This window comes from Chiloscyllium plagiosum, unplaced genomic scaffold (genome assembly GCF_037043375.1).
Source record: "Chiloscyllium plagiosum isolate Xiang-an unplaced genomic scaffold, Cpla_swu_hap1 HiC_scaffold_4, whole genome shotgun sequence".
In the NCBI taxonomy this organism is placed as follows: Eukaryota; Metazoa; Chordata; class Chondrichthyes; order Orectolobiformes; family Hemiscylliidae; genus Chiloscyllium; species Chiloscyllium plagiosum.
In genome coordinates, this window is record NW_028270142.1 from 29,254,510 (window position 1) to 29,267,225 (window position 12,716).

General features: G+C 42.3%; 1 protein-coding gene across 4 annotated transcripts in view; it reads left to right on the forward strand.

Annotated features, from left to right (window-relative positions):
- Positions 1 to 12,716, forward strand: part of deptor (DEP domain containing MTOR-interacting protein) — a 123,203-nt gene that overhangs the window by 19,236 nt on the left and 91,251 nt on the right. The window contains exon 2 of one of the 4 annotated variants that reach the window (XM_043688971.2): positions 1,164 to 1,250. The exons of the other annotated variants lie outside the window; for them this stretch is intronic. The gene's annotated coding sequence lies outside the window, so the exon portion shown is untranslated. The remainder of the gene's footprint in view (positions 1 to 1,163; positions 1,251 to 12,716) is intronic. 4 annotated transcript variants of the gene reach the window in all.

Below are 12,716 nucleotides of genomic sequence, written 5' to 3' on the forward strand. Positions count from 1 at the left end.
ATGGTCACCTGCGCCCACACGTCCCCTCTCACCTCCATCCAAGGCCCCAAAGGAGCCTTCCACATCCATCAAAGGTTCACCCGCGCTTCCACAAATGTCATTTATTGTATGTGTTGCTCCCGATGCGATCTCCTCTACATTGGGGAGACTGGATACCTTCTCGCAGAGTGCTTTAGGGAACATGTCCGGGACACCCGCACCAATGAAACCCACCATCCGTGGCCGAACATTTCAACTCTACCCCCCCACTCTGCCTAGGATATGCAGGCCCTGGGCCTCCTCCACTGCCACTCCCTCACCACCCAATGCCTGGAGGAAGAATGCCTCATCATCCACCTCGGAACCCCTCAACCCCAGGGCATCAATGTGGACTTCACCAGTTTCCTCATTTTCCCCTCCCCACACCTTACCCCAATTCCAACCTGCTAGCTCAGCACCATCCTAATGACCTGTCCTACCTGTCAATCTTCCTTCCCACCCTGCTCCACCCTCCTCTCCGACCTATCACCTTCATCCCCACCTCCATCCACCTATTGCACTCTTATTTACCTTCTCCACAGCCCACCCCTCTCCCATTTATTTCTCCACCCCGGAGACTTCTAGCCTCATTCCTGATGAAGGACTCCTGCCTGAAACATCGATTTTCCTGCTTCTCAGATGTTGCCTGTCCTGTGCTTTTCCACTCTCTAATCTTGACTCTGATCTCCAGCATTCAGTCCTCGCTTTCACCTACTGCACAATTAATGGCATGAGGAATTTGTGTACAGTAATGTTGATGCATAGTTATGTTGAGTCCTCTTGAATCAATAAGCACCCTTAACGGGGAAGAAGAAAAACCAAGGGAGACATGAAATTTTGCAACATAACTAGCTTCCACTTATCAAGCAGTAAGCGTTGTAAGGTAGCTGTCAAATTTTCTTCTAAAGTGGCATTGAATTGATTGAACATTTACTTGTTTGTTGTACTTTTGTTTTAGAATTTGTATTGCTACTGCATCCCTTATAAGGAAATAATAAGTGTGTGAACTCCAGCAATAATTGTTAGTAGGCAGTTTGACTCTGAACCATTAGCACTGATATTGATAGATTTTCACTTTACAATTTTATGGACTCGATGCTGAGTTCAACAATATAGATCATAACCACCACACCCATTTCTTTCAGAGAGCAGGTGCTGATAATGGTTCTACTAATGCTGGGATCCCTCAAGATAAAGAGGCAAACGATGGACCAAACATTATGATATTGAAGGTAAAGAATGCATTGTACAGGAAAATATTCAGGTTTAGATGATGTAAGAAGAGAACATTTAAAAGCCTTTGCATAAACAGAAATGTAAGTGATGATAAGAGATTATATACCAAACGATATATTCTTAATGACATTTGAGACCATCATTATCATTAAGATGCCTTAGAAATCTAAAACAATGCTGTGCAATCATTTTAGAACTGTATGCCTAATGAATTCTCTCTTAAAAAGACTCTTAAAATCATAAAGAATCAATAACTAATTTTGAAGCTGAAATTAATGAAATGCAGTCTGGGATACACTCTTCAATAAATGCCTGGAAATAAACAAGACCAAGTACGTATGCATCATATATTGTACAGTGAAAAGGGATCAGTACTGTTTAGTGCCACAAGATAATAGAAGTGTTACTAAAATGTGTCATTGACAGTAGAGATCTAAGTCGAAGAGTGTGGTGCTGGGAAAGCACAGCTGCTCAGGCAGCATCCAAGGAGCAAGAGAATTGACGATTCGGGCATAAGCCCTTCATCAGGAATGTTAAGCTTGAAACATCGACTCTGCTGCTCCCCAGTTGCTGCCTGACCGGCTGTGCTTTTCCAGCACCACACTCTTGACTCTGATCTCCAGCATCTGCAGTCCTCACTTTCTCCTAGTAGAGGTTTAGATTTATCTAGAGCCTATGTTGCAGCTAAATGACGAGCATTAGGCTAGAAAAGGGACAATCAAATGGGGAAAGAAAAAATATAGCAACACTGTGTGTCCTATCAAAATATTTCAGTCTGTACCCGGAACAAATATTCAAGAAGAGTGTGTACTTCCAGGGATGAAAATTGGAGGCAAGAAAAGAACAAACATGTGGTACACTGATGGCACAACATGACTTGCAGAATCAGAAGAGGTTTAGAATATGGATTTACTATGAACCACAAAAAGACAAAGTCAATGATCTTTAGAAGGAATACGTTAAAAGAAATGAGTGAACATTGAGGTAGATGGTGTAACCCTGGAATAATTAAATAAGTTTGCCTATTTAAAACAAATGATAACATAGTAAATGTGATGCTAAAGTGAGGAGAGGATAGACATGGAAAGAAGTAATTTTGTGAAGGTGAGCGATTTATTAGCAAAATGTAAATTGAAGCTTGTAATGAGGAAGAAATGATAAGTGGTAAATTGTATCCACTTTGCTGTATGCATCAGGCACTTGCACAAAAGATGAAGATCAGCAGAGAGAATTGATGCTGTTGAATGCTAAAACTTATGTTAAAAAGTCCTGTGAGACAGATAGAGGTGCGTAAAGTCACCGTAGCAAAATACATTCTATAAGGTGATATCCAAAAAAGAGAATTTTGCTACATTGGCCATCAATCAGAGCTGAAAAGCTACAGTCATCTATTCTGGAAGGCAAAGGTGGATGTTGACAGAACGAGGCTTGACCTAAGCCTAGTAGGATGATGGATGAACAGTGATTCTGGGCAAACCCCAACGGATGGGCGTGGAAGGCGCAAGACAGACAAGTGCGATTTACCATTACGGTAGATTTCCTGGTCAGAGCAGCTGTGAATAGCCAGATACATATATATATTTTTTATTTCCTTATTTCATTGTCACCGACAATTGCTCAATTGTCCCTTCTGTGTCTTTTCTCTCCAGGCTTCTCCATTACAAATTTTCTTCTGTCTCTCTCTCTGTCTCTCTCTCTGTCTCTCTCTCTGTCTCTCTCTCTGTCTCTCTCTCTGTCTCTCTCTCTGTCTCTCTCTCTGTCTCTCTCTCTGTCTCTCTCTCTGTCTCTGTCTCTCTCTCTGTCTCTGTCTCTGTCTCTGTCTCTCTGTCTCTCTCTCTGTCTCTCTCTCTGTCTCTCTCTCTGTCTCTCTCTCTGTCTCTCTCTCTGTCTCTCTCTCTCTCTGTGTCTCTCTCTCTCTCTGTGTGTGTCTCTCTCTCTCTCTCTGTGTCTCTCTCTCTCTCTCTGTCTCTCTCTCTCTCTGTGTCTCTCTCTCTCTGTGTCTCTCTCTCTCTGTCTCTCTCTCTCTGTCTCTCTCTCTTCTTCACCCCCTTTACTGATCTGTAACAGAAGTCCCCCAAGTGCTCTGCCAGCTGTGTTTCTAAGATGTTGCTGCTTCCTCAGACAGGGTCAGCAGGTCAGAGACAATGAAGAGAGGAGCTTGAAATGGTGTGGGATGGAGAGGGAAGAACTTGACCTTGTTGGGAAGAAGGAGCATCTCAGTGGAGAGAGGAATTGGAAGGGAGATGGAGGCGATGGTGTAGTTGGGAGGGAAAGAGGGAGACGCCTGGTTGGGAGGGGAGTGGGAGGATTTTGAGGACGGTAAGAAGGGGAAATGTGAGGGTAAAAGAGATGGGAGGCAATGGAAGGGAATAGCACTGTGGAGAACTGCGGGCAGGATAAAATGTGACCTCTGATTGTAAGACGTGGAATGAGAGAGTGAGAACATGGTCCAGATGAAAAGTCTCACCACATTCTTCACCCTCAACCCTGTTACATCTTGAACATATTCCTCCCCATTCCATTTACACATGCATCATGATCTTGCACATCCCCACCCAGAGCCTGGACACTTTTGACCAGAAGCTTATGTGTGCATGCATGTATACCTTGGTGTACCACAGTATGCCACTGAAAAATTCCGTCCTGAGGGACTGCTAGCTGAATTTGAATTCCATGATAATGAACACAAGTTACTGATCTGGCTAAGAATTCAGCTGAGTTGCAGACAGAGTAATGATAATGGGTAGGTTTCAGCAGCAAATGACAAAAATTGTTCAAGAACAAATGGCAAACATAATGGGGCCTCAACAAGTCATTAATAAGCAGTGAATAAAGTGAAGAAGACTTATAATGGACTCGGAACAATCTCTTTTTGTTTCTGTCTCCACTGATGCTGCGAGACATGCGGACTTTTTGAATTCATTATAGCAAAATTCATTCTGTAAAGTGATATCCAGAAAAAGAAGTGTTGCTATTTTGGCCATTAATCAGAGCTGAAGAGGTGCAAAGATCTCTTTTTTTAGAAGGCAAACAGTGAATTAAAGCAAAGAAATGATATATATGAATAAATTTAAGGGGATGGACAAAACTATGGTAAATGGATTTCAGTGTAGAGGTCATCCACCTTGTATTTGTCAAGGATCCAATGAGGAATTTGCTAAATTGTGTAAAACTGGAAACGGCGAGGCCAGAGTGTTGAGGGACTATGCACATGGATCATGAAAATGCCACTAGCAAGTGCAGAAAGTAATCAAAAGGTCTATTGGGATGCTGCATTTTATATTTAGAAGGCTAGAATACAAGGGGATGTGAGTCATGCTTCAACCCTGGTTTTATTAGGCCGGCAGTACTGTGAACAGTTCTGGGCACCAAACCATATCATCTTTTTGAGGAAGTGACATGTTGACATATTGGAATAAAGGATAAAGCTGAGGAAAGAAGACACAGACTGGTTCTTTTGGAAGGTTAGTGGGCTATTGAACAAGTGTTGATAATATTCAATATACGGTAGATAGACAAAGCAATTTTCACCAGTTGAGCAGTCTAGTGGTCATTGTCTAAAAAACTTAAAGCCAGATACTTTTCCTGATGAAAATTCTGAAACAGCACTTCATGCGAAGAGTGGTAAAAGCTTGGCAACTTCTTGTGTAAATGACGATTGTTTATCTATCCTATTTTTATAATTGAAATGACAGGTTAGCAGTGATATCACTGAATGGTGGAACAGATGTGAGGGACAGATTGGTCTTCCTGTTTCTGTGTTCCTATAACGTTTACACCTGAACCTCCTGAACCAGCCCCAGTCCTTAGATATTCAAATAAATATACTTGGCTGTGACCCTCATTCAATACTCCATCAGTCACTGCAGCTCTCACCCAGACTGTTTAATTTGATAGTGATTAGCAGTATTGACCCTTCCATATGCTGTCATTTTGTGCTTGAAGCAGGCCTCTGAATGAAATTACTCTTGACATCTCTAGTTCTGCAACTGACATCACTTGTAATAACTTTTACTTCACCCCATCTCATTGAATGGCATGTGCCTCACAGAAACAACTTGGCTCAAATTATATAAAACAGTTGACAATCCTGTGGATTTGCAAAACTAAGCATCAGAGATAGGGCCATGGCAGGTCACAGCTTTAAAGGGTCAGAGTTAACGTTGGTGAACAGCACAGTGGTGTGGAGATGTTACTGGGTGTCATTGTTTCTGATTCTACTATCACTTTGCTAATTAAGAACAAGAATGTGGAATGTGAAACAATGCAGCACAGGAACAGGCCCTTCAGCCCACCATGTCTATGCCAAACATGACGCCATTCTAAACTAATTCCATCTGCCTGCATATGGTCTGTATCAGTCTATTCCCTGCCTGTTCGTCTGTCTTCAAATGCTTTCGTAAAATCCATGTGGACGATATCCACTACCCTACCTTCATCAATTCTTCAAAAAACCCAATCAAACCTGTGAGACAAGATCTTCCCACACAAAACCATGCTGACTGTCTCTAATAATTCCATTCTTTTCCAAGTGCAAGTAAATCTTGTCCCTAAGAATTTCTCCACCAATGATGTAAGGCTCACTGGCCTATAATTTCCTGGATTGTCCATTTTACCCTTCTGAAACATTTGAAGAAACATTTAGCGACTCCACAGTCGTCTTTGGCCTGTGGCTAAAGTGGATACAAAAATCTGAAGCAGTTGATGTGGTTTACGTGGACTTCAGGAAGGCATTTGTCAAGGTCCAACGTAGAAGGTTGGTCTGAAAGGTAAGATGATGTGGAGGAACCGGTGTTGGACTGGGGTGGACAAAGTTGAAAATCACCTAACACCAGGTTATAGTCAAAAAGGTTTATTTGGAAGCACAAGCTTTTGGAGCACTGCTCCTTCATAGGCTATAGGCAAGTGCAGATGAATGAGATTAGTGTAGTTTGGTGTTTGTTAGTCAGCACAGAAATGGGGGTCGAAGGGCCTGTTTCAAAGCTATATGACGCTAAATGCTACAATTTTCTTTTAAAGAGATGCAGAAGGACAGAGACCTGAAACTGAATCTTACAACCTTTTGGCTAAATGCAAGCTGTGTTGAGTGTTTTGGATAATCTTTGGCTGCGAGACCTAGCATTGTTTAGTCATATCTTAGCCAACTCACCTTTTATAGCCTACCTATCCCACCCCTATGTAGTCCCTATTGCGTGATTGTAGACACCCAAAAGGGGTGGTGCAGAGGTGAAATATCCTCTTCCCCTGGTACAACTAGAGAAGGCCACAATACCAGACCATGCCAGCTTGGTCTGAGGTTGCCATTTGGCTCAGTGCATTCTCGACCATCTGGAGGAATGTGCGGCAATGTCAGAAGAAGGTCAGTGATCTTCTCCACTCTGTCAGTGTAAGTGCCACCATCTTCACTCTCATCCTCACATTCAGTCTTTTTCTAAGGCTTGAAACATTTTTCCCAGTTCGCCCTCGCTCATCCCAAATCTGTAGCATCAATAGCTCTGCATGTCCTCAGTGCTGTCTACTCCCTGCACAAGAAATAGCAGCCGTGTCACATACGTACATCTCCTTTAGTACCTGTTTTTCTCTCTCATGTCAAGAGAAAACAGCCGCAATGGAGCAGAAAAAGGCATGATGGTGGTAGCCTGCCCAAATTTGGTTCCTCACTCCTTATGAGTGGATCCTGACTGACTGAGACTGAAAATCAACCTTTTGGGCATAAGCCCTTCATCAGGAATGAGGCATGTGATGAAAGGCTTATGCCCGAAACATCGATTCTCCTGCTCCACAGATGCTGCCTGACCTGCTGTGCTTTTCCAGCACCACACTCTCAACTCTGATCTCCAGCATCTGCAGTCCTCACTTTCTCCTCCTGACTGAGTGACTGACCGTGTCCAACCCCCCATGGAACTGGAAGGTGCCTGTGGCATATATACTGGGACCTTCTGAGAAAAGGCTATCTCCATTGACTTGGCTGAGGCCTACTGACAACCATGATTAGTTTCCTGGCTTTGTGTCTGCACTAATAGCATGGCAAGGTAGTAGTACTGACAAAATTAGCACAGCAGATGCTGGAGATCAGAGTCGAGAGTGTGGTGCTGGAAAAGCACAGCCGGTCAGGCAGCATCTGAGGAGCAGGGCAATTGATGTTTCAGGCATAAGCCCTTCAGGAATGACTGATGAAGGGCTTATGCCCGAAACATCAATTGCCCTCCCCTGATCTGCTGTGCTTTTTCAGCACCACATTCTCAATTAGTACTGAGATGTTGGTGCTCAATATTAAACATCTTTTGAAGTAAGCAAGTGGCCAGTGACGCACTCTGACTTGCATGTTGAGAATTCTTGAGTCGAGTTTGTTCAGTAAATTTGTTAAGATAAGAAGTTGAATATTAATAAGGTGAGTTGTGCCACTAATAATCATTTAACAAGCAATAATCATCCTTAATTGGCAACTTTCTGCTGCCAACTCAGGACTTGTCTCTGCTGCGCATATAAGTTGGAGAGATGCTGCAGTCTTTGGAATAGGCCACCACCAGACTTCTCAATAATTTGCTACAAATCTGACCATAGCTCTCAATACAGGCTTCAGTAAGATTTCACGCACTTGCTTTATGTACTCCCATCTTTGAATGTGATAAGCTAAGTAGGGAAGATTCATCAAAAAGGGTCCTTGGTTTCATAATTTGAAGCATAGATCACATAAGCAAGAATTTATGCAAAACTATATAAAACAATGTTGAGGGCTCATTTGGAGAATTGTTGTCACTTGGGGGGTGGGGGCAACACACTTTGAAAGGATTTAAATTGATTTGATTTATTTATTGTCGCATGTATTTTGTTACTAAAACTGTCAAGGCCTTGGTGAGAGTCTTGCTAGAATGGTAGGAGCATAAGCTAGGAGATTTGCTAGAGTGGTACTGGTGGGGTAAGAAAGACTTCAGTTGTATTGAAAGACTAGAGAAAATATGGTAATTCTCTTTGACGATCAGATGATGAAAGGAAGAATTGATACCAGATGTGAGTTCATTCTCATCTGTGCTACTCATACTGAAACCTGTAGGATTCCTTTGCAAGCTTCATTCCAGTCTGAAAAATTCACTCAACATTACTCTCCCTCCAATCCCTGAACTAACTTATTACAAAGTCTCTTAAAGTCATGGTCCATGTATTTTCCAAAGAAGTTCCTATTTTGGTACTTTTATCAAATAATTTTTTCAAATTCTTAAGACCAGCATCAACTCTACTTTCGATAATTCTTTCCACTATGTCATCAAAAAACTTAATCAGTTAAACAGACATGATTTGTCTTTAACGAGCTTGCCCATTTTTACCCATACTTCTCAAGGTGAGAATTTAATTTTCTTCTGGATGGTGGTCCCACTATTGACATTCAACTGGGCTTTTGTTAACGGGTTTATGGTAGTCCTTCGAATGTTAACACTTACAATTCTTGAGTTTTCTGATGTCACGGAAATATAAAGGATGTTTAAAGATTGTAATCAGAGCTTAAGCTATCTCAGTCCTAGCTTCCCTTAATAGCCTATTTGCCTAGTTGATTTAAAACAAAAGGGCGGCACAGTGGCACAGTGGTTAGCGCTGCTGCCTCACAACGCCAGAGACCCAGGTTCAATTCCCACCTCAGGCAACTGACGGTGTGGAGTTTGCACGTTCTCCCCGTGTCTGCGTGGGTTTCTTCCGGGTGCTCCGGTTTCCTCCCACAGTCCAAAGATGTGCAGGTTAGGTGAATTGGCCATGCTAAATTGCCCATAGTGTTAGGTAAGGAGTAAATGTAGGGGTATGGGTGGGTTGCGCTTCGGCGGGTCGGTGTGGGCTTGTTGTGCCGAAGGGCCTGTTTCCACGCTGTAATGTAATCCAGTCTTAAAAAAAAAAGAAGCAGCATGCTTTTCATGGTGAAGTGATCTCACGACTGATGGCCAGATTAATGATGTGCTGTCTGTGCATATCCAATCTTGAATAGTAATGGATAATTAAAAACTAATATGAAGAAGCTCCATTCCCATCCTCACAATGTTAGAGCCAGCACAAATGTTAAAGATGAGGCAGAAGCATTCACAACCATCTTGAGCCCGAGGTGTTGATTGATTTTTATTGTTGTCACGTGCACCAAGATACAGTGAACAGTGTTGTTTTGCGTGCTGCACAGGCACATACAAAGTGCATCAGGGCAGAAGAAGAGTGCTGAATAGTGTTACAATCAGAGAGAGATCAGAATGAACATTTGCAAAATCTATTCAAAAGTCTGATAACAGTAGGAAAGAAGCTGTTCCTGAATCTGTTCATACACATATTCAAACATTCTTCTGCGCAATGGAAGAGGGTGGAAGAGAGTATAATGGGTAGGAGGGGTCTTTGATTAGGAATTGATCTTTCATCTGAACTTCCATCTGAGGTCAATATCATCGCAGTGCCAGTCTTCAGCCCATTTAATTCCTTCCACTTGACATCATGATACAGTTGACCATGTTAGACAAATGAAAGGTTATGGGCCCATACCATTTCAGCTGTAGTGCAAAATGCTCTGGAACTAGTCTCACCTATAGCCAAGCTGCCCCAGTAGAGTTACTGACCTCTGACCAATTTGAAATTTGCCTAGTTTTGTCCTGCTTCATTAGCTTACTTGTCAAATCATAATTAATGTGATAAAAGGTGTCACCCACAGTGCCAACACGAATATACTGAGCAGTGATGCTTAAGTTAGGTTTCACCAGGGTCGTTCCACTCCAGATCCTATTGGTGTTTTGGTGGAAACATGAACAAAATGCTAAATTCCAGAGTCGAGGGACAATTATTTATTTGCACATCACAGCAGCATTCTGACTGAGAGGCACGAAGGAATATCGCGGAAACTAGAGTCACTGTGAATCAAGATGGAAAATTGTCACTGGAGTCATAACCAACACAATTACTGGATGCCAAAGTTCTCAGCCCCAGGAGATCTCTGCAGGAATTTCCTCAGGACCGAGACCATTTTCAACTGCTTCATCAAAGAAATCCTGCCTTCTAATATTCAGAAACTGAAATACGGGTTATTGATTCCAGTGCACCATTTCATTTCAATCAAGAATTGGACAACATTCAAACTGGCACTGCGAAGTGGCAAGTGACCATGCAAGTGTGTTATGGACCAGGCCAGACCCCTCAAAATATTATAAGAAGCTAGCCGAGACCCTCACTTTTTCTTATTTTAAGGGCAGATGTAAAGTAGATATTCCAGGTGTGATGTAGCTGGTTAAATCACTCGCCATTAAATAAAACAGAATTTATTTTAATACTACTGTTGAAACACGAACAAAAGAAAACAGAATTTAGAACAACACTACTATTTGAAAACCCAACTTAATGCAGCTGTTCCAATCCCTGCAGTCCAGAACTAGAGGGCATTGATTTAGTGAGAGGGGAAAGATATAAACGAGACCTAAAAGGCAACTCTTTCCCACTGAGGATGGTACATGTATGGAATGAGCTGCCGAGGAAATGGTAGAGGTTGGTACAATTGCAACATTTAAGGGGCATTTGAATGGCTACATGAATAGGAAGGGTTTGGAGGGATATGGGCTGGGTACTGGCAGGTGGGACTAGATTGGGTTGGGATATCTGGTTGGCATGGATGGGTTGGACTGAAGGATCTGTTTCCGTGCAGTACATTTCTATGACTATGGAAGAAGTGGCCACTCCCCTGCCATTGTTTTCAAGTAACCATATCCAGACCTACTGGAACCTCGGCCTTTACAACCCCATCTTGAAAAAACCCAAGGACAACATAACTTTGTTAAAGGGGTAGCGTCATCACGAGTCCAACTATCTCCAACAGAAGAGGCCTACCACGTTCGTTGAGAAACAGCAGAATTACTGATAGAGAAGGATGAGGCCATGGAGGGATCCGAACACATGTTAGAGATTTTTTTTTTAAATTTGAAGGGTTGGTCACTTTTATTTTGGTTAGTGAGCTCATGAGTAATGGTGAGTTTGAGTTAGGATATGGCAGCAAAATTTATTTTAGATAAGTTCAAATTTCCTAAATGCAGTGTGGGAGACTGAGGAGGGGAGCAATAGAAAAGTCAAATCTGAAGGAACAAAGGTGTGGTTGCAGGTTTCATGGTTGAGGTCTGAGGTAAGGGTCCGTTGGTGATGTTACATAATGGAATTGTGTGGACATGGTCATTGAGAAGATTAAGAAGTCAGAGCATTGGCTGGGGTCATTTACACCAACCCAGTTTAGTCACGGCAGCTGGATGAAAGTTGGGGTTTTGGGTTTTGTCAGCACCAAAGGTACAGGTTTCAGTCTTTCCGATCATTAATTAGAGGAAAGTTCTTGTGTTGGAAGTTGGACAATCAGAATGACAAATTAGAGACCGTATCCGGGTCAAAAGAGGTGTCTATGTGCGTGCAGAACCTGATGCCCTTTTGGATGATATTGCTTTTGGGCAGTTTGTGTAAGAGAAATCATAAGGGATTCTCTCACTCTTACTCGGGAGAATAGAGTGGGAACATGCAGGGGCAGTGCTACTGAGCTGGAAAATGGGGAGAATGGTTTTGTCAGTTAGTCAAACGCTGCAGACCAGTGCTGAAGGATGAGGAGGGTGGAGTTTCTGTATCATGGTCACAATCTCATGGCATGTAATTTCTAACATCAAAGGCCCCTTCAGGCACTGATTGGAAAACTTCAAATGTGGAGTCGTGAAATGGAGATAAGAATAGGGAAGGTAGCAAAACGTTCAAGGATAGATTTTTGAAAGAGAAGGTGATAGCACATTTGAAAAGGAGCAGTATATTAGCTAACACAGAAGTCCAGAAAGGGATGTTGAGTGGTTACTAGTTTAGTGGCATTTGCCTCCCAGGCTGTCTTTTGCTGTCTGTTCAGTCTTTTTGTTTGGTTGCTAATCCTTCTTATAAATGAGGCAAACCTAAATTCATGGACTTTTCTAAATTTGAGCTTGCATTGCATGTTTCTAGTTTTTGGCACTCTCCAATACATCACAGTTCGTTGAAGTATTCTGTAAAGTATTTCTCCAGAGTACTGTATTCTTCAGAGCAACTCGTCCTCAGATCTTTAACCTTTCATCACAGACAAAGTTTCTTAAACTTGGTATTGGTTTGGTTGCATTTTTTGTACTACCATGAGTACTTGCAAAACCTTGCTGTAATGTATTGATCAAGTTAGACTTGGCATACAGGTATGTCACTGTGTTATGAGGTCTACAGTGCAGACAAAAAGGTTAGTTGGCTCATCGAGTCTGCGCCAGTCAAGACAACACACCTAACTGTTCTTAACCCATTTCCCAGCAATGGGGCATAGCCTTGTTGTTGTCGTCATTTCTTGGGGATTTTCTTCTTGATCTGGCGATATATCCCCAGACCTGATTAACTTCAGTTACTGCATTGCTAGCTTCAGTGAGCTAGCTGTCTGAACTGTATTGTAGCCTGGAATTGATCCTTTACCAATCTCG